At 38.6% G+C, this 19,741-nt stretch overlaps 1 protein-coding gene across 2 annotated transcripts in view; it reads left to right on the top strand.

Moving 5' to 3' along the window:
• Positions 1-19,741, top strand: part of GALNTL6 (polypeptide N-acetylgalactosaminyltransferase like 6) — a 460,275-nt gene that overhangs the window by 5,269 nt on the left and 435,265 nt on the right. Inside the window, exon 2 of one of the 2 annotated variants that reach the window (XM_027635755.1) lies at positions 2,055-2,947. The exons of the other annotated variant lie outside the window; for it this stretch is intronic. The gene's annotated coding sequence lies outside the window, so the exon portion shown is untranslated. The remainder of the gene's footprint in view (positions 1-2,054; positions 2,948-19,741) is intronic. 2 annotated transcript variants of the gene reach the window in all.

Raw genomic sequence — 19,741 nt, 5'->3', positions numbered from 1 at the left:
ACAAAAGTAGCTGCTTGACTGTTGCTAACATTCATCTGTACTATTTTTGGAGAGTACCTGTCAGACCATAAAAAATACTGATAATATGAAGCCTCACTTTCTCTACTCAGTTTCTATGCATGTGCTGTTGTTCTAAGCAAGTCCTCATTTCTCTCCCCAGAGCAGCAGCTTGGACCTGGTGTTTTCAATGCTCTTTTATACTACAGCCCTGTTCATTGCTGTGCTGATGTGTCAGCTCCAAGAGCCCCTATACATGGCATGACAAAACAGTGTCTTAAAATGCAGTGCATTGGCAATGTCGGTTTGCCTTTTAGATGTTTAAGCCATACAGTTAACACTTCTGTAATTCACTTCTTTATCTAAATTATTCAAATATAATTTTATTCCCCTGTATATATTGGAGCCTATTGAGGAAAATGTAATTTGAGGTCTAAAATCTTTGTTACTTTTAAGATACAATATTATTTTTGGCAATAAACAGTATGCTTCTGTAGTATTCGGTATACCAGAGGGAGCCCTCCTGTGGTTAATTTAATACGTATCAATTTTCAGGAATGCTACTAAACAGAGTATATCTTACAGGATAAAACGGACTGGTTTCTATATTTAATTTTCTTTCCATTTAACTCCAAATTTGTAATGTATTTCAGCTAATGTGTGTAGTCATTTTGGATTAATCTAAAATAAAACACAGGGTCAAGAAACCTCTGTGCATGCCAGCAGTTGGACTTGTAGAAAGACTACTGCAATGAGGGGGACTGCGGTGGAGTGCAAGGTTGCTCACTAACTAGGGGGGCATACCCCTCACTAGGAAATGATGCTCAGTTCTTTCCTGAAATTCTGTATCTCCCTGTGCTGGGTATTTTTCTCTTGTGTTTGGCCCTGGAGAATTGCAGTGGCACTGTAGGTGCATCCTGGTCAGAAGCCAGACTGCACCGTGTGTACCATTCAGTGGAGATGCAACTGTGTGTGTAGGCAGATGTCTGTTCACATAAAGAAAGAACAATTCAGCTTTTCTTGTGTTTTTAATGCTTAGACGGGTAACTTATGGTCTTTGTCTAGCAATATGCTGATGTACACATTTATAGCAATTGACTTCAGCAAAACTGAGTGTATAGTAACTATTTTGACGGATTTGGGCCAAGAGTAGGCACATCTGTCTACTTTAAATAAAAAAATTAACGCAGAGATCAATGAGTCAAATAGGACGCAACTTGGGAATCCCAGGCTAAAAATCCTACATGTATTGTAAATGTTCCTCCTGGTGAAGAGACCAAATTACACTGACTGAAAGAAATAGCAGTTTTTAATGTTTCTTTAAAATGTGTAAAGGCTTTATGAGGGCATGGCAACTTTCTGAACCAACTTTTCTTTGAGAATTCCAGTATGTTGTGGTTTAACCCTGACAGGCAACTAAGCATCACAGCAGTGCTTGTTCACTGCCGTCTCGGTGGGGTGGGGGAGAGAATCCAAAGGGTAGAAATGAGAAAACTCATGAGCTGAGGTAAATCCAGTTTAATAGGCAGGTAAAGTCCCCCACGGAAGGAAAACAAGGAAATAATTCACTACTTCCCAAGGGCAAGCAGGCATTCCTAATGTCCCCCCTTCCTTCTTCCCTGAGTTTTATTCCTGAGTCTGATGTCAAATGGTTTGGCATGTCCTGTTGGTCAGATGGTTTCAGCTGTTCTAACTGTGTCTCCTCCCAACTATTTTTTTTTTTTTTTTCACTACCAACCTCCTAGCTGGCAGGGCAGTACAAAAGCAAAAAAGGCCTGACCCTGTATAAACACTGCTCAGCAACAACAAAAACATCCGTGTATTACCAACACTGTTTCTAGCATAAATTCAAAACACAGCCCCATACCAGCTACTGTGAAGAAAATTAATTCTATCCCATTCACAATCAGCACACAATGTAAACTGGTTTTTAAGGTCAAGCTCTATAGTGATTCATTGGTTTCAAGCTGATTTTGACAATTGTCACATTTGGAGGAGTTTCACTGCGTGATATGCTTGTCTGGGTAATTTTTTTTTTCAAAATTCGTCTTCAACAGAGAAATCTTTCCCTCTTCTTTATGAAAAAACACCATGGGAGACACTTGCTTCTGGAACTTTGCTCAAGAGGTAAAGAAGAGGAAGAAAATCTATTGTAGGAATTTAACTACTTCTGAATTTATCTTCCAAATTCTTTACCTTCATTTCCGTGATTTTCACATAATTTTTCTTCATCAAGAAGGTGACATGGCTCCAAGTCTATGCAAACACTTGGTGATTCAAGTCACGTATTTAGTCACTGAACTAAGAACAATATACTAAGAGAATTTCAGGAAAAAAAAAAGATGAGGTGTATGTCCAGCTAACATAGAAATATCTAGGCTACAAAATCCCACTCTTTTCTGGATGCTTGTACTCTGAAGGGTCACAGCTGTCAAGTTTCTGTTCAAGGCTGTGTTTCACAGGGACAGTTGTGTCTTATGCTGTCGTTTTAAGATCTCTTAGAAGATCCTATTGAAGGAATTTCCTATCATCTTTTTCTTCTGGTCAAATCCTGTTTATTGAAAACCTCTGCCTTTAGGAAGCAGTCACTAGCTGGAATACGAGACTCATCTAGCCGCATTTGGATTTAACAGATAACTACAGCATCCCTATCCCCACCATCACCTCCAGCTGTTGGTTACCATCAGATGTCTGAGTTTTTCAGCCCTATCTCTCATGACAGGACACAACGGTCTTTGACAGATGCTTCATTAGATCGCTGGAAACCACCTCCACAACAGGTCAAGCCTATCAGACAGACTTCTCCCTGAAGAAGTTGAAGAACATTTACGTGTTGTTTTCAGGGCCATATGAGCAGTATGCTCATATGAGAGCTTCAGCAACAAGGAGTTTGGAGATTGGTGCCATCTGGCAGTAGCGTAAACGTGCAGTGCCGTGACCGTTGTGTCAGGTTTGTGCCATCTAAAAGCTACCATATCCAGTGCAGTTTGCTGTGCTTTGTCAGTTGTTTTTTGTTTGTTCTTTTTAATGCCATATTTACAGTGCAGATTTGACATAGTAGACTAGAAAATTTGGCCTATACAACCAAAATGTTTCATCAATCAGCAATAGACCATTGATTCTGTGCTTAAGAAGCAGTGGCAATTTAACAGTTTACTTCTTCGCTACACAGCAGTTTATGACAGCATACGATACTGCTAAGAGATTTAGCTAGGCAGAGTAATTATCTGAACTAGAATTTTGTCAGGACACCAGTGCTTTGGAAATTGGATTGCTCACTGAAGTGTATAAGTGTAGATTTATCAGACTAACTTAAGGTGCTCATTTGCTTAAAGAAGCATAATTTTTTATACTTGTACTTAAAATAGAAAACCAGATGAAGTTATTTAGAAAATTTTAGTGTGTTTACTTATTGTTGCTCTCTGAAAATAGTTTTCTAGGAGAATACAAACAAATACTTAGGACAACTAAGAACATATTATAGCAGCCTATGACAAGTTCTGTTTATAGATAAAGATGGGGAAGAAGAAGGACTCCTGGTGTCTCTGTTCAGAGCCAGTGCCTGGGAAATACAAGCCCTACAATGTTAACGTCTCTACTACTGTGAGATAAATATTTTAACCTCTGTGTTTTTGTCTCACTGTGATTAAAATCTTCCAATTTTGCATTAGATAAAATAATTTTCTGTCACCGGCAGTTTGTCTTTCTGTTTTGTCATCCAATACCTGGGCTAAAAGTTTCACTTGTAATGTATCTTTTGGTTAGTGCTGCTGAAACTTCGTGTGGTTGTGTCCAAGAAGACAGGGTCAAACGGTGTGCTAGGGAGGTCTGAGACATTCCCACCCACAGGAGTTAACTCCAGCAGATATTGGCAACTGAAATCTCTTCTGCATAAATTAAGTTCACCCTTGCAAAATTTTGCTGGTCCCTGACAAAGCCTGCACAGATGCAGCAGTAGTTTGCCAGAGCTAGATAACTTGAGAAGAGACTGTAAATCATACCAAATCTTGTGCTTAACCACCATCCTTCAATGGTTCTCCAGTTCTGAATCATCTGACTTGCACAGAGTGTAATACATGGTTTAATGCAATAGTCGACTTTTTGAAATATATATATATATATTCTTTTATATAAGAGCAAAATGCCTAAGGTGTTCGCTCAGTGAAATGAAAGGGGAAAGCCCTTTCATTTTAAACATAGCAGCACACCTCCATCTCTTGATTATTTTTCTCCTTTTTATTTGCTTTTTTTGGGGAGCCTCCCCCACATTTCAGATTCTTTAATGTTTTTGATATCTCATTTGGCTACTGGGTAAATTAGTAAATTAATATATTGGATTGAATCACAGAAATTTTTAGATTGCTTTTTCTATAGAGGGATAGCTTCACATTAGCACAGAGAATGCATGTAAAAGACATGTTAATGCCATCCTACAAGCAATAAATTTCTATTTTTCTCAGACTCTGATAAATGACTACACTTTAAGTTGCATTTGTTATGGGTACAAAATGAATGACAGGCTTGAACGGATGTTGTTTTTTCAAAATTGCTCAATATAAACTAAAGTGACAGTCAAATTGCTGATCAAATTTTGCAATTATAACACTAGTGTAAAAATGTAAATTCAGAACTTTTATGACATTGAGTAACAAATTCTCCACTAAAGTTACTAAAGGGTCATTAAAGATACAACATACAAGGGCATAAAAAATACTTGGGATGACTGTAAAAGGTAGCAGAAAACTAAAAAAATTACATACAAAAGCCTCACAGCAAAATATTCCTGCAGTATATTTAACCTGCGTTTCACATCAGATTACATCTTTTTCAGCATAAGGGCATCCTTGACATAATTCCTCATAACGGTGAAGCAGCAGGAATTTCTCCAGCTACATGGAGACACTCCTAACAATGGTTAGATTTTATTTTGAGCTATATTACTCGAACTTTATAGCCTGAGAAGAGTGTGGGTTTTTCTCTCCATTCTTCCTAAAGTAGTCCATTTAAGAAATACAAGCTCAGTGAAAGTGCAGCCAAGAATATATATGTTAGCCTATGCTTTGCTAACATGAAAGTGAAGTTACATTCACCTCCACCAGCTGCCTCTACTGATGGAATTTAAAAGCAAAATTGAAAGCTACCATCTTCAGCAATGCAAATAGATATGCCATGTGAGCAGGAATGCAGAGGAGGACAGGAAGCTTCTGGGACTCCATCAGGGAAAAGCAACAAAGCTGCCGAGGGGTGGGAAATAAATTTGACTGGAAACATAGTCTACAACTTTCTGTGATCTTTCCTCATCTTCCCTTTCTTCTTGCTCTATGAGGAGAGGATGCACCTAGAGCAGTACAGATGGAGATGCTGAGATGTTGTTTAAACCATTTGTACGCAAAACATTGAGAGAAACCGCTTGACAGAGAATTGTTATTAATGTGAGACTTACTTTCTATAAAACTGAGGTGGTATCTCAACACAATACTACTCAGAAATTCCAAGTGCCGTAGTATGTGCAGTCATGATTAAGGTATTTTCTTTGAAACAACTTCAATATGAACATGTGAGAGATATTTTTCTTTAAATACTCTAGACTCAAAACAGATGTCTCCTTCAGAAGCAATGAAGAAAAATTGTATTTTATATTGGGAACAAGGAAATGGAGATGGGATCATGCTAAGCAGCAACCTGCTTCTGCATCTGGAATAGATGTGAATGACAAATGAACATGGGAGATCAAGGCCGGGACACACGTATTTACTGCCTGTGCACTTTGTAACGTCTTACAAGACATAGACCTTGGAAAAATTTGCCACTTGTGTTGTAATAATGTTGGTTCTTTGACATACGAGAGTAAAATCTTACTGATAAAGCTTAAAACTAAAATTCCATCAGAAGTGAAACTCTCATTCAATGAATTTTAAAGAAATTGTTAGTAGAAGAGATTCTTCAGAGCTTTCAGAGCTACTTATTAGTGCGGGCTATGAGTTTTTCCTTTTATTTGTATATGTACACATATACCTACGGACGTGTATGTTTGTTTATGGGCAGGAGGAGGTGAGGGGACCATCTTTGCTTCCTACAGGGAGAGGGAATTTATTTTCCCTAATGTAACATGCCAACAATCTTGCAAGGAACGGAACAATTTTGTGAGACACCATGTAAATACATGGAGAAGCATATGTTAATGGGTATGAATTCGGTACAATCTACAGTGTTTTTGGCATTTTCAAGGGTTTTTTTAATAAATTTGGATTTTTTTCTTTTTGTGTCTTGTCCCTCTTTAAGCACAGATTGTATGTGAGCTGACCTTAGTTTTCGAACAGTGATAACTTTCAACAATCTACTGAATGTTTTTTCCCTCTCTGCTTCAAAGTCCTGAAATACATAGGAAATAATGATGTTGGCTCATTTAATTTATGCCTTTGTTTCTTTCCAATCTTTCCTGTGAGTCATTTCTACTCTTTAGACAGTGGACTTCCATACAGATTTTTTAGGAGAACATACACAAGTTTGTTCAAAAACACTTGCCCAGTGCTGCCGTCCTTACAATACACTTTACTAACCTGCTGTTCTCCTGACATATGTGATCTAAAATAAACAACTGACCTTCTCTTCCATTTAGTAACCTCCTTTGTATTGCAGATTAATATCCACTTTACTGATCTGGTTGTTTGAAAGACTGGCTACTCTCTTTTAATGATAGCGGAGAGCGAGAAGCTGCCAGAATGCTAGGATGGAAGTGACACAAAGGAAACATGAAAGTCAGACAAATGTGTACCCAGGAGAATAATAAGGAAAATACATCCCATCAAATATATTTCTTTAACTTCTGAATCATGTTGCTATTGTGCCTTCTTTTTCATGTTGCTCTAATCTGCATGTCTGGCATATTTTGTTATCATATTATTATTTTTTTAAATGCATGCTAACTGCAACCTTGCTTCTCTGTTGTAATTTATTATAGCATATTAGTAAAGCTGCTTTAGAATACCCTGAATTAATGATGCATTTAAACTGTTTTAAAATGACCCTGGGCTAGGTCAATTATTGAAGTAATGCCAGTAAGGAATATTTTATTTTGATTGCGGTAAGCTCTTAGTTTTATGTTAACTGCATCATACAAACATGACCTGTGGGCTTTTTATGTTGTAGTGAATTGAAAAAGTGTGAATAAAGCATGCTTTATATTTTTATGTAGCAAACTCAGGCTGTTTCTTGAGAGGAGACTCTATAATTGTGTTTTCTTCTGTTGTGTATGGGGTCACCTTTTGTACAAGTGCTCTGAGAAAACAGAGTTGCCTTTTTGATATAAAAGGAAGACATAGTGAGGTGTGGGTGCTGCTTATGGCATGTTAGGTGTAGTGCAATCGTCCCTTCTGTATCCCAAGTTTACACAGACCCATGCTATTACTCCTGTACTCTCCCTTTCTCTGCAGCCTGAAGGTTGGAAGACCTGAGTAGTGCAGCATATTATTGTTATTTTTGGTGCAGGGTGGGAGAATTCTGTGATACCATTTATTTCTTAAAACTTCATTTGTAGAAGCAGTGCTTTTATATTTTTTTCTTGTAAAATTCACATCCTTAATTATTGCAATATTCGTTTCCTTTCTGGAAGTGTAAAGTGTTAACTTGCTCTGTTCTTCTTTAAAATTGAGCTGGAATGAGGGGTTATTATATATTTTTCAAAATGCAAGGATATGTTTTTACGCATCCCAAATATGTCTCTATGTTTTAATGTAATCTGCTTTTCTGTGCAAAACTGCGCTATAGTTGCTGTATTAGAGTCTAAGATTACAGGCAGCTCATACTGCAAATTTAAAAAGCAAACAAAAAGCAGCTCAGTATAACAAAATTTAGTAACACAGTCTTATGTCAGTAAAACTGGAATTTACCATTCTTCAATGACATTGGACTTAACAAGCTTGGCAGTGCTTTGGAAGCTTGAGTAACTTGTTACATTTTACAATTAGCTTTAGGCTGTGACTGTAGTTTTTTGTTAAAAAAGTCTTCTGGAAGAGGAACTGAAAACGGACTCCAGTCATGGCCTTAAAGTGCACCTATATGAAACTTGTAGAAATTTGCTTAATATAAACAGAATATGCACTTCGCCAGAACAATGTTTTCAAATAATTTAGAGGTCTATTAACTATCTAAAGAGGGGTAAAACCAGTTTTTAAAATAAAGGTGATTTGGCAGTGACTGCTCAAGGGATCAGCAGAGATCTTCAAAATCAAGCCACTTGCAAGACAAAAAAAATGTAAAACAAGACCAGACAGATTAATTCCAATTGCTTCTGAAGAATCATGGGAAGGAAAATAAAAACCTTTTTAAGTTTTGGACTTGTTATTAGTCTGAGGTACGTCCCAGGTGCTTGAAAACTAAGGTGTTCCATGCCTAGGAAAGAGAGGCATAAACAAATGATCTGTGTATTCAGTGGCTGGTGTTTGGAAGATTCATTGTAATGGACAGAGTTTGTGTAATGGAATAGAGAGAAAATAAGGAAATGGGAAATTTGGGGTAGAACACAAGCAGAATTTTGCTGCTGTATTTCAGGATCTCTGCATATAATCTTCTGTCTTTGTCTAGCCCTCTAAAGAAAAATGTGGATAAATTATAAAATAATGTATATGGGGAAGTAAATAATCCTAGGTTTACGTATACCGCAATAACTTTTGACACGGTAATTGCTACTCAGGAAGGAGCTCTTGATGGCTATATTAGTTTTATGAAAATGTTAGCTTTCATTTCAAAGAGAATAACATTATGACTACTGCGTAAATTCATTGTGTACTCTCAAATACTGTATGCAGTTCTTGTGCAATCATAATCATCACAGATGGTGTAGAAAAGATACCTATTAAGGGTGAGTGAATTAAGTAAAGCCTTCATTGTTGAGTGACTGATGAGAAGACTGAGAGTGTGATAGAGGTAACTTAGAAGAGAGTAACATGGGAAAGATGTGCAGGGATTGACTCTCTCTTTCATTAGACATAATAGCATCAAATTAAATACTGTACCAGTTTCAAAACAAATGGCAAGTACAGGTCTGTGTGCAATACGGTATTAAACTGTGGAGCTTTCTGAACCAGGCATTGTGGATATTAAAAGCTTGCATGGCTTCAAGAAACAATTGAATATGTTCGTGGAGGAAAAATACATTAGGGGTAAAGTCAGTGTGTCTGGTTTGCAATGTCCTTGAACCATCAGTTGCTGGAGGCTGGAAGGGTATGGTAGGGAAGTGAAGTTGTTTGTTTGCCGTGTATTTATATCTGTCCTTATGATTTGCTGTTGTTTGCTGTCAGAAACAAATAGTTAGCTAGATGGACCTTTTTGTGTGATTTATAAAAGTAATTCTTAAACTAATAATATGTAAGATAAAGTCTTAGTAGTTGCTGATACAAAATCAAATTCTGGGGCAGGAGATCATTTTGAATGAGTTTCTTGATGACAGAAACTGTTCTGGTGAGCCAGAAAGAGTAATATTGCCGGACGGATTCGATGAATCCGTCCACAGTGAATTTGAGGGGTGGCACAAGGAGAAAGCAGGTGCCCTAGGCTAACTCTAACTGTAACAGTATGCATTTTTCTATTATAAATGCACATCTTGGTGTATGAATTAATATTTGAGGGAGACTAAAGACACAATTTCAGGATTCTAAACTTTAATCGATGCTTACAGGGGCACTGATCCTCCTACTCTCCATCCTCTATTTAAGTGCTAGTAGTAGGATCCTAGAGTCTTCTGTGTAGTTAGTTTGCTTTTAATTTTTATGTAACCTTTTCTTTATCTTAAATAATGTTAAATTTTTCCTCCTCAGGATAGAATATTGAACATGGACATATCGAATATGATAAAGTGTCATAAGGGACATCTTCAGACTGAGATGATGGTGTTGTTCAATATATGTGAAACAGCTGGTAGGGGTTGTGGTTTTCGATGTAAAGGTTTTTTTAATATTGAAGGAAAATATTTTCTTAAATTGATACATTGCATATAAAGAGGAGATTATGACCTTAAAATATTCAAATTACTCTGTGGAATAGCTGCAAAACTGTACATTCACTACCCTGTAATCTGAACTCTTGAGTACATATAGATATGAAGATGGTGGTTTGCTATTTCCAAATGGTTCCCATTTTCCTAGTATTGAACTTCGTTTGATATCAAGGCTGTATTTTTGATTTCAGCATTAATAAAATCTACCACAGGAATATGTATCTTAACCATCTAGGACTAAAGAAAATATCTTTTCTCCCCGTGCTTCAGCAGAGGTTGCTTACAGGAAACCTTATTCATTAGGATTGGCTGTGCTCATCAGGGATTTGCCAGGTACTTACCAGAACATCGCTTAATAGTTTGCTGACAGTAACTGGTGAAGATAAAAGCTCATCTCTTTTTTCCTTTTTTTTTTTTCTTTTTTTGTTTTGTTTATTGTGAATAGCATAATGTGAAGTTGCTAATGCAAAGCAGCACATCTAAGAGGGAAAAGGTATTTTTAAAGAATCATAGTACCATTTAGGTTGGAAAAGACCTTTAAGATCATCGACGCTGCCAACTCCACCACTAAGCCATGTTCCTAAGTGCCACATCTACATGTCTTAAATACCTCCACGGATGGTGACTCCACATGTCCCTGAGCAGCCTGTTCCAATGCTTGACAACCCTTTAAGTGAAGAAATTTTTCCTAATATCCAATCTAAACCTTCCCTGGTGCAACTTGAGGTCATTTCTTTTTGTCATAGGAAAAGACTGTAACTCCCGCTTGTTAGCTGGGAGAAGAGGCTGAACTCCTCTTGTCTACATCCTCCTTTCAGGCAGTTTTAGAGGCGATAAGGTGTCCTCTCAGCCTCCTCTTCTCTAGGCTAAACAACCCCAGCTTCCTGAGCTGCTCCTCAGAAGACTTGTGACCCTTCACCAGCTACATTGCCTGTCTCTGTTCACACTTCAGCCCGTCAGTTCCTGGTGTGGAAGGTGCAGCCTCATCAGTACCCTGGTCCTACTGGCCACACTGTTTCTAATACAAGCCAGATGCCATTGGCTTTCTTGGCCACCTGGCCACAGTGCTGGCTCACGTTCAGCCAGCTGTTGACCAGCACCCCCAGATCCTTTTCTGCTGGGCAGCTTTGCAGACACTTTTGCCCAAGCCTCTGGCGATGCATGGGGTATTTGTGACCCAAGTGGAGTACTCTGCAGTCTCCTGGAATTTAGTTTTAGAATCAGGAATGGGTCAGAAGGGACCTTAAAGATCATCTAGTTCCAATCCCACTACCATGGGCAGGGACACCTTCCACTAGACCAGATTGCTCAAAGCCCTGTCCGAGCTGACCTTGAACACTTCCAGGCATGGAACATCCTCACTGTGGAGAATTTCTTCCTCATATCTGTTGTGGTTTAACAATAGTCAGCAACTAAGAACCACACAGCTGCTTGCTCACTCCCCTCTTGGTGGGATGGGGAAGAGAATTGGATGAGTAAACAGGAGAAAATTCAAGAGTCGAGACAAAGACAGTTTATGAAATAAAGCAAAAGCTGTGCATGCAAGCAAAGCAAAACAAAGAATTCATTTACTACTTCCCACGGGCAGGGAGGTGTTCAGTCAGGAACAACCCAGGAAAAAAAGGGCTCCATCTCACATAGTTACTTGAGAAGGCAAATACCATCACTCCAAATGTCCCCCTTCCTTCTTCTTCCCCCTTTATATGCTGAGCATGGTGCCATATGGTATGGAATATCCCTTTGGTTAGTAGGGGTGGGTCTCCTGTGTCTCCTCCCTATTTCTTGTTTACCCCCTTCGCTGATGGGGCAGTATAAGAAGCAGAAAAGACCTTGGCTCTATGTAAGCACTACTCAGCAATAATGAAAACATCCCTGTGTTATCAACACTGTTTCCAGCACAAATCCAAAACTTAGCTTCATACCAGCTACTATGAGGAAAGTTAACTCCATCCCAGCTGAAATATACCTAATCTAAAATCTACCCTCTTTGAGTCTGTAATCATTATCCCTTGTCCTAGCACTGTGTGTCCTTTCAAAAGTCCCCTTTTGGCTTTCTTGTAGGCCCCCTTTAGATACTGGAAAGTGCTATAAGGTCTCCCCGGAGATTTCTCGAGGCTGAACAACCTTAGTTCTCTCATCCTATGTTCATAGGAGAGGTACTCCAGCCTGTGATCCTCTTTATGCCCCTCCTTTGGACTCCAACAAGTTTATGTCTTTCTTGTGTTGGGGGCCTCAGGCTCAGTACTCCAGGTGGGGCTTTACAAGACTAGAGTAGACGGGCAGAATTGCCTCTGTTGACCTGCTGGCCACATTTCCTGTGATGCAGCCCAGAATGTGGTTGGCTTGTTAGGCTGCAAGGGCGCATTGCTGGGTCATATCAAGCTTCTTGTCAACCAACATCTCCAGGGCTACTGTCAGCTGATTCTCTGCCTCACCTGTATTTGTACTTGGGATTGCTTTCAAGAGTCCCTCTGGATGGCAGGGTCCCTTCCTTCCAGTGTGTCAACTGCACCACAGAGGTGGTTGGTGGTGACAAACTTGCTGAGGGTGCACTCAGTCCCACTGTCCATGTTGCATACAAAGATGTTAAATGGCACCTGTCCTGATACTGACCCCTGAGGAACACTACTCATCACCAGTCTCTGCTCAAACATTGAACTATTGACCACAACTCTTTGAATGCATCCAATTCCTTATGTGCTGAGTGGTCCATCCATCAAATCTATATCTCTCCAGTTTAGAGCCAGCAATTTTATGCGGGACAATGTGAAATGCTTTGCACAAATCTAGGTCTTCCTGAACCATTGCATAGTTATTTGTTAAAGCCGGCTCCTGCACTGCACGTTTACATATGATGTAGAAATTTGTTTAATTTCTCTCTCTCTTAAATACATGATTGCTATGTAGTCCTAGATTTTATATACAAAGTTGCAATATGATCCAGTCAACTATACTGTTGACCAGGTGTTAGAACTTCAATTTAAGAATTATGCAAGTTCTTGTAGAGTATTTAATAGCAAAACAATAGGATTTTCAAAAAGATAGACTTCATTGCCATAATCCCCATTACTGGAGTAAAGCTCCTGTTGCCTTCAATGGGAACTGAGTTTTGTAATCAGTGCTGTCAGTCACCATCTGTACTGACAGAATCTTGCCATAACAAGAGTCCGTCCTTTCTGGGATGCCATCTGTCAGGCAGTTTCTTTTGACTTGTTTCTAGCATCAACCTTTGTATGTTCTTTCATGTTCTCTTTTGTGCTCCAAGCTACCTCTCAAATCTTCGTTCTCCCCGTTGTTTTCAAAATATGTTTTTGAACACTGATGAACACCATGAAGTACCCTAGTAATAATGTCTATTACCAAACTCTGGGCAAAATCACAGTCATCTGAAGAAAATTTGTCAGTAGGCTAAGGTGTAGAAGGAGTTGATCCCAAACCCTTTTCTCATTTCAAAGTGGTGGCTGAATGAGAAGTTTGAACCACTGAGTACTTTGAGTCTTTGCTGTGGATAAAAGAAATTGGTTAGTGTGACAGTTAACCTAATAATAGCTTACAAAAGTATCAGCTCTTACAGGTTTAAAAATAAGATTAAGTAGCATTAATCTAATGGTATAACTGTTTTTTAAGGGCTTTTACTGAGTAAAACCAGATTTATGAACTCTTAAATAAAATGTAGTTTTGAGCTGTTGGTTGCTAACAGTCTTGCACACAGTGCTTTCACCCAGTTATAGTTCAATGCCATCAATTTATTTGGCACTTCATAAGCAAACAGAATGAAAAGTGTGAACCTAAAACCTTCCAGTTTGAAAGGGAGAACAAAGCATAAGAATATATTAGAAATAATAATTACATAAGGGGTGCATGTTCTTAATAAAGGAGTTAGCATGTGGTTTAATGAATTTTAAATATAATTCACGCATAATATTCACTGTAACTCATGCATGGAGGAGATATGAATGTATCTGAACAGCAGCCTTTCTTCGAAGTGGTTTCAGAGGTATGATTTTTCCAGACAAAATTTGAATGAGCCTTCTTGGTTGATGAATTTGATTTTAACTGTAAACAGGGATGATTTAGATTTTCAAAGAGATAGAAGAAGCAGTTACTTTTATAGTCATAGCCTTTTTTTAGTGTGTATATATATATATATATATATATAAAAACCCCTTTCATACTGTATTTGTTCTCAGAGGAATAGTTCAGAGGTTAGAAAATGTGCAACAGATAATTACGTAACAGATAATTCAAGTAGATTTTACAGGATCAAGGCTTGCCAAAGCCTTACGATGCTATATTTGCTCATGGTTATTTTGCATAAAAATTAAGAGTAGAATACTGTGTTGCAAAACTGTAACTACATTGCAGACTGATTAAAAACTGACATGCAATATCTGTAGATTCTTTCATTTGTTTAAATGTATTGAAATGAGAATAAGCAATATTCTTTCTGAGAAGCCAAGATGGCACAAGGCACCTTCCTTTTGCCAAATATGAAATGCATTCCTTTCTGGGAAGTGGCGTGGATGACCAAATATTGTCCTATCTGCAGGTGACTGAGACTATCTCCATGACTCTTCAGTCCCTCCATTTGCAGTGTCCAGCTTATTGCTTTGTGTGATTAGGTTACCTTATTTTTAAGATGCAGCTAGGAAATCTTCCTCTGGAAAACAGTTCTCAATTGACAGATGACCAATAATTACTGTGTGACTGATGTTACTGCTCAGCTTTACCTTACAATGGTTTCTTGAAGGCTCTTTCCTCTCTAGTAGATGCTGAAGAGAGCTGACTGTGTCCTAGGATAAGATACTTGTGTTTATCTTTCACCTCTAGCTGTATGGTGTTATTCTTGTACTGTTTCTCCTTGAGAGGAAAATAAAGAAATTAGTCTGAAAGAAAACTTAGAGAGGTTTTTCACCCTCTGGTTTTCACCCAGTGATGCACTTAAGTATTTTTCAGTCTTAGAATAAACCTTCAAAGTCTCCAAGCAATCGGTTTGAACTATTTCTATCTTGGAAAACTGTCCATTTCCTTCATCACCCTCTTTCTTCTAGGCAGGCAAATAGATATGAGAGGGGAAAAAGTATCATTTAAACTTTGCCACCAAATTTACTTGAGATGTATTTCTGTGGAATAATAGTAGGTGGGAGCAAGCATGAGAAATCTGGCTGCAGAACATCAGCTTTCACCAGCTCTGATAGGTCCCCACACTCATACTTTTCAATGGAAAGCTCTAGAAGCTCCTAATTTGGCTTTTTTGCAGTCTGTCTTGGAATTTTTCTGATTCAGTTCAAGCACTCTTAGCTGAAATTAAGTCTGTGAAACAACCGTTGTCCTGTTGTCACCTAACTACCTCCCTATGCCCAGTTAAATTCCACAGTGTGACAACAGCCTGCCCTCAAGTGGCCTGTGAGCTTGTAATGTCATAAGCTATGCAGAAGGAGCACATATATGGCTAGGTTTTCTTTCCAGGCAGTGGAATGTATACAGTTAAAATGCTGCTTGAAATTGTAATAGGGCAATGCATGGGAGTTTTTCATGTGCACCACAAATATTTGAAGTCGCTTCAGACTTTGTTGGATGTCTCTGTCTTGAGTGATCTCTTGAAGTGTGTTTTATCAGTGTGGGGGCTTTCATTATACTTACTTGGGGGCACAATTCCATCATTTTATCAGTTCTCTTGGAGGAGGCACTGAGCAGTTAAAAACCATGAATCAGTCTTCCTGAAAAAGAAGCTGATTTCAAACACCTTCTATTGGTTATCTTTTGTTTATAAATATTTGCCTTTTTCACTTTTTTTACAAAGAATAATCACAGTACGTTTGCAAAATATGGACTTCTGTAGGTGCACTGTTTTTTGTATCTGTATCATCAATATCAGCCCCTCTCCAGCCCTGTCTAGTAAGAGGTGTTAGAGAGGATTATTTTTTTTTTCTTGTGGTGGATAGTTATGGAATATCATGTTCACAGGGAAAATTATTTCTTTCTAATCCTTGTCAGTTGGCTTATTTCCTGTAGTCTAAAGACGTATATCCCGTATTCTAGTTCATACAGTACTTCATTTTAGTTGACTTCAAATTTTGTTCATTACTGACTCCCCAGCTTGGGAATCTTATTATTCCTCATTGTCTGCACTTCGACAAGATCAGTCAAAATACCATCATTCTAACAGAAAACTGTGACCGATTGCTTTAAGAATAAATGATACTTGCACTGGCACAAGAGAGCAAAAAAGAGTCATTTAAACTCATCTTGGAGAGCTCTCATCAGTCTTTTCCCCCATTGCATTTGACATTGCCTGAAAGACTGTTATATATTACATTTATTTTAGGAGACTATTGTTCTCTTTATACCTGCTCTACAACTTGAGGAAAGCAATAATGGTTTCAAACAGAACTTAAATTTACAGAAGCAAGACATTGCATCTTTCTGTTATAATAAGTGGCTATTTAAGGAAATATCTCTTTAAAAAAAAGTTTGAGTTTGGCGGGAACAAAAAACACCAAAACATAAGGAGAATCACAGGCTGCTTTTAGGGCATACAGATTGAAAACCTGTGTGCCTTTTTTCAAACAGGTGATAACATTTGTGAGACTTTCAGCACCTCATGCTCATCCTAATAATTTCTTTTGAAGTGCTGAAAAGGCAAACTAGTTTCATTTAGTTTACTTTTTACCCCAAGATTGACCTACTCTGTTACTCAATGTCCTGCTAAGGTACAGAGCTCATACAAAACTGACATGTTGTATAACACAAAAAAGATGGACTGTTGGAAGGAGTCCAGAGGAGGGCCACTAAGTTGATCACAGGGTGGAACACCTCTCCTGAGAAGACAAGATGAGAGTTCCAGGCTGTTCACCCTGTTCACCTGGAGAAGAGAAGGCTTCAGGGAAACCTTAGAGCAGCCTCCAGAGCTGGAGAGGGACTTCTCATGAGGGTGTGTAACAACAGGACAAGGGGGAATGGTTTTTGACTGAATATTAGATATTAGGAAGAAATTCTTTCCTATAAGGGTGGTTATGCACTGGAACAGGTTGCCCAGAGGAGCTGTGAACTCTCCATCCCTGGAGGTGTTTAACGTCAGGCTGGATGTTGCTTTGGGGAACCTGGTGTAGTGGGAGATGTCCCTGCCCTTGGCAGGGGCGTTGGAACTAGATGATCTTTACGGTCCCTTCCAACCCAAACTATTCTATGATTCTATGAGAATCATACAGTTGGAAAGGCAAATACCCTTTCAGAGTTAAATGGTTAGAATAAATGAATATTTGAGTTCCTTTTTTAAGGCATTTAATATAAGCCAATAAGAAAACGACAGATTATTTTGGTTATATCATAGACCAAAGCTAAAATACAACTAGTTTCAATTAAAGCGTATTTAAATACACAGGAAAAAGAATATTGTTTAACCAGACAAATTGTAAAATGACAGATTTCTTGTATTTTGCAAATTGGTAAACATATTTCAGGGAAAGCCACACATTTTGCATGTGTTTGCCTTGATTTCTTTGTCCTCTATGTTTTAATAACTAGGTACTTTGCAGGGAAAATATACTAGTTTCAAAAATGCATTAGCTATTGCAGTGGCCTTGTTTCTCTTTTCAAGTACCTTGTGGGTTTGTCTTATACAGTGAACTTGAAATAGACTACAGGGTTGTGGTTTCCAGGGGCTGCCACTTCACCTTTGCAATCCCTTCATTTCAGCCCTCACAGCTGACTTCTGGTCAGATGAACAGAACACATCATCCCTAAAATTTACCTGTAAAACACACCATGCTTCTCCTCTTTCCTGTTAGTACCAGGGCATCATGACTTGCTTTCACCTGAAATGAACGTTTGGAGGGAGAAAGAGATTGGTGAGTAAATAAGAATTCAGAAAGTAAAGCTGTCATTATATATTCTGCATCACTGAAACAGCTAACACATTAGAACAGCTGCCAAATTACCTGTAATGAACATCCACACAATAGAAAGCACTCTGCATACTGATGAATTTGTGATTAACACCCATTAACAGCATGGAATTTGTCAATGAAAAAGTAAAGATGATTCAGTGCAATATTCAGAAAGAATTGCTGTCTCTGAACTTCACTGATTTGGGGCATAGTATTTTTAGATTGTTGTTGGAAAACTGCTAATGGTTTGAAAACATGCCTTGAAAAACTGTGTTCATAACTACTAAGAAAAGGAAATGTGTTGCAAAATGATGCTTTAATGGAAAAAATAGTGGGTCTGTCTTTCTGATTCTTTCTCCCACCCGCACCCTGTCCCCACTTCTGACTATATTAAACAATCAGAAATTTTTTTAGGCATGTCAGTTCTCAAGTTTCCTTGGAACTTCTGTCCAGATTGTTTCTTTCTCCTTTTCCGCATTTTATTCTGCATCCAAACTCTATAAAATTTGCTGTGGTAACCTGAGATAGAAGGATACATTATTTACTGTAATACCAAAACTGTTAATCCCCCTGGAATAATGTAAGGAGCACATGGGCATCTCTGTAGAATATTTAGTAGAAGCAGCATGTCAAGAAAATGTGATTTGCTTATGCTCTTTTTTTAATGCCCCCAAAATCTCAGGAGATAAGTAGGACCACTGAATAGTGTATTTTAGTTATTTCTCAAGTTGAACTTGTCTTGGGACTTTGTGACACAAAAGTCAGCTTTGAAACCTGTTTTTGGGTTTTAACCAGCTTGGGACCCTAGAGTGGTGTCTCAGCTTCAGTAATGCTGTAGAAATCTATGATTCTATGATGATGACTCTGTGAAATCCACCTTTGGAATTTGAGTTTGTACTTTGACTTGTTGGACTGAAGGCTAGATCTGAAAAAGGTCTGAATGTCAGAAGTGCTGGACTTTTCAACGCTTAGTGCTTAAGGCAAGTGCAAAGTGATCCAGAAATCTGTTTGGCCCTGAGGATTAATCTCTTGATCATATGCTTATTTGTGACCTGCATAACTTAAAGATGGGGGGAATGGGCTGTTATATGCTGGTCCAGAAGTTCCACGTTTTTACTGTTTGTACGCTTTAATTTCAGACTTCAAGAGATTTTGCCCACACAAACCCTTGCAAAGCCTTTGATTTTTTGATACCTTGAGTTCATGTCCAGAGAAAAACTACACATTTTCTCTAGGAGATTTCTTTTAATCTGGTGAGAAAATAGGCATTTTGGCAAAAAGGGTTTTACAGAAATAACATGTAACTTCCCAAAAGCATTACAACAGATTACTGAGACTAGCAAGCATTGCTATAGTAAGGGAACCTTTGTTACACCCAGCAAACGCAAACTTAAATGAAATACAGAAAACAGGTGTTTAAGTTGCCCATCGGAATAAAGGAAGGGAGATTAGGAGAAGAAAGAATAAAGAGAGAAAGAGAGGAGGGAGAGATATATTTACTAGTCTGGAGGTCACATGTTGGTAGGTTAGGAGGGCAGAGGCCAAGGGGGGATGGAGGCCACATATGTGTCTGTTTATAGACTCTGGCCATTCCCCCTAGGTGGAACTTTTGGCTCCCTGCCACTCACTGTCCCCCCCCAGCCAAAGTGAGGAGTGCCACAGCCACTTAGAGGCTCCAGGGGATGTGGTTTGGGTGTGCCACCAGGCGGACCTTGAGAGACCAGCTGCATGGCTGTCCCTGCCATGTACTCTTCATGGGCACAGCCATGTTAGCTACAGACCTAGGCCTAGCCCTTCCCCTCCCCACCCCCACACCCATACCCCCACAAGGGGATTCTGACCCAGTGATCACTGATCTGGT

This window comes from Corapipo altera, unplaced genomic scaffold (genome assembly GCF_003945725.1).
Source record: "Corapipo altera isolate COAL_440 unplaced genomic scaffold, ASM394572v1 22b, whole genome shotgun sequence".
NCBI lineage: Eukaryota > Metazoa > Chordata > Aves > Passeriformes > Pipridae > Corapipo > Corapipo altera.
Note: the sequence above shows the minus strand (reverse complement) of the source record. Positions and strands in the feature narration are given on the sequence as shown.